This window comes from Microtus ochrogaster, chromosome 1, assembly GCF_000317375.1.
Source record: "Microtus ochrogaster isolate Prairie Vole_2 chromosome 1, MicOch1.0, whole genome shotgun sequence".
Taxonomy (NCBI): Eukaryota; Metazoa; Chordata; class Mammalia; order Rodentia; family Cricetidae; genus Microtus; species Microtus ochrogaster.
The window spans coordinates 41,123,581-41,126,602 of record NC_022009.1 but is presented as its reverse complement, the minus strand read 5'-3'; the positions used below and the strand labels follow the sequence as shown (position 1 = coordinate 41,126,602).

General features: G+C 38.5%; 1 protein-coding gene across 2 annotated transcripts in view; it reads right to left on the bottom strand.

The window, feature by feature from the left end:
* Papola (poly(A) polymerase alpha) overlaps positions 1 to 3,022 on the bottom strand; it is a 53,601-nt gene that overhangs the window by 21,576 nt on the left and 29,003 nt on the right. The window lies entirely within an intron of this gene.

Genomic DNA, 3,022 nt, shown 5'->3' with positions numbered 1-3,022 from the left:
TTCTTTTCTTTTCTTTTTTTTGGTTTTTCGAGACAGGGTTTCTCTGTGGCTTTGGAGCCTGTCCTGGAACTAGCTCTGTAGACCAGGCTGGTCTACACACAGAAATGAGGTGTCTATAGAATACACTGCAATGGAGCCATGTAGTCCACATACAGAAATGAGTAATTCCTTTCCCAATTGGTCAGCATTAGTTCAAACTAAGTCAAATACAAATAGTCAGGAGTCATGTAAAAGCACTAAAAGCATATGCATTTTGTGTATAGGGGAACTTGAACTAGGAATCATACAAACCAACAAAATCCTGATATGCTTAATCCCATTTCTGGGTTACTAAGACATTAAAAAGGATGACTTCATCACAGGAAAAGAGGCGATGCAAGTGCTCTCAAGGTGTAGCAGCAGTCAGAGCAGACAACCAAGTATAAATCCCAGACGCACACACAGCTTCACAAGCATCAAGCTGCCTAAGTTTTATACAGCACAGCTTTTCTATCTCAATCTTAGCACAGTAACTTGGACTTATTACCCCGGCTGGACAGGTACTTGATCCTCTCACCTCCAACTCCTAAGTGCCAGCATCACCATACCCAACAAGTTTTCCCTCACTCCCCTGAAAATTAATATTCCTATTCATCACCTGAGTCTTCAACAAAAGATTAAGTAAAGCATAATGTTTTCTATTTATAAATATAAAATATATAATTCATTTAATAACAATTTTTAACTTATACTTTGACTATTCAGGAAATCCAATGGGGGTGTTAAAAGTCTCTTCTCTGTATATTATTTAGACACATGCACTTAGTTTCCTATAGATAAATATAATGAGATTTATGTGGGTAAATTTATATGCAGCTACATTTAAACAATATAATTAAATTTAAAGTAAGCTGCAAATATATTACATGGTTCATTAGAAATGCAAGACTTTGCCAAGAAACTAAATATCTCCAATTAATTTTCTAAAAATTTAATTTTTATTTGCACATGGGTACTTTGCCTACATGTATATCCTTGCACAATGTGTATGCAGTTCCCACAGAGACCAGAAGAGGGCATCGCATCCCCTGGAACTGTTATTACCGACAGCTGCGAACAGTCATATAGGTTCTGGAAATTGAACTCAGGTCTTCAGGAAAAGCAGCCAGAACTCTACTCTTAACTGATGAGTATCCTTCTAGTTCCAAACTTGCTATTTTAAAAAAAAACCAAATTAATATTTAATTCCCAAGATCCCTCTGGACCAGATGGATTTCTAAGACTATTTTGTTGTCCCCCAAAATGTGATACTCTTCATGTCAGCTAGCTCAAATGTCTCCAAGGAAAAGAAAATCTAAGGTTAATTGTCATTAACTTTCCCCTAAAATTTCAGTTCTCTCTCCTCTCCTCTCCTCTCCTCTCCTCTCTCCTCTCCCCTCCTCTCCCTCTCTCTCTCTCTAACTTATATAAAAATGTCCTGGGGCCAAGAATATACTTTAGCCAGATAAAGTTCTAAGAATGCTTTAGATACTATATTACAAAAGCTATTTACTAAAAAAAGGATTTTGTAAGTATGTTTCTTGGACATTGTATCTCAATACTTTACCTGGATAGATCATGATTCAGATACCATGCACTGAAAGGAAAACCTATCTTTTAGTTAAAATCCTCATTGTTCTCTTTAACCCATAACCAAGAATTAGAGCTTACTATTTTAAGGTGTGGTGCTGATTTTGCTGGGGGTTGAGGTGAACTCATGTATTACAAACTGATTATGAACTTGCTATGAAGCTCAGGCTGCCTTGAATCTTGGTCCTCCTGCCTTTACCTCCCAAGTACTGAAATTACACACGTGCCCCAAACTCAGATTTTACAACCAATTGCATGAATAACTTTTTAAATACATCCTTACACTTTCTCCATTTCTAGTCAAACATAATCCTTAAAATGGCTATTTCCTAATGTCCAGGATTTGTTTTTACTTAACAGGTTAAGAATCTTACAAGAGAAAAATATTACTTAAAACTTTGAAAATTTACAGAACAATGCCATTCCTTTCTCCAGGATGATCCTCCCCACCCTTGAAAGTGGATGAGTTTACATTTATGACAAACACAATCTCTATGGTGCCCCTCCCTTCCAAGAATAACAGGGCTATTTCATACAATTTAAAATCCTAAATAAAGAGCTGGGCGGTAGTGGCGCATGCCTTTAATCCCAGCACTTGGGAGGTAAAGGCAGGCGGATCTCTGTGAGTTCGAGACCAGCCTGGTCTACAAGAGCTAGTTCTAGGACAGAATCAAAACCACAGAGAAACCCTGTCTCGAAAAACCAAAAATAAATAAATTAATAAAATCCTAAATAAAGGTAGTACTTTCAAGGCATGCTTCACACAAACTCAACCAACTTTCAATTTACTGCAAACTAACAACTCCACTTCAGGTTACAGCATAGCTGGTGTTTCATATGAAGACACTTAAAACTACTAGAATCTGTGAGTTCCATGAGTCTAAGACAGCCCCCAGAGTGCCTTGAGGGCATTTGTGCAGAGGAATTAAATCTTATATTCTCTGACACTCAGAATTTAAAATTTTATGAAATAAGCATATTGCTACATCTTTCTTTTTTTTAAAAGTATTTTTAAATAAAAGTTTGACTGCCTTAGGTGTCCAGAAAAAAAATATGAATAACCCTTTGCCAGATAAAAACCTTACAGGCACTCCAGCAAAGACTCAGAGGTGTTGAAAAACTGCCAGTGCCTTTCACACAGCTCTAGCAGTATCTGTGGATAAAAACTGAAGTGAGAGCCGGGCGGTGGTGGCGCACGCCTTTAATCCCAGCACATGGATGGATCTTTGTGAGTTCGAGGCCAGCCTGTTCTACAAGAGCTAGTTCCAGGACGGGCTCCAAAGCTACAGAGAAACTCTGTCTTGAAAAAAACAAGCAAAGCCGGGCGGTGGTGGCGCACGCCTTTAATCCAGCACTCGGGAGGCAGAGGCAGGCGGATCTCTGTGAGTTCGAGACCAGCCTGGTCTACAGAGCT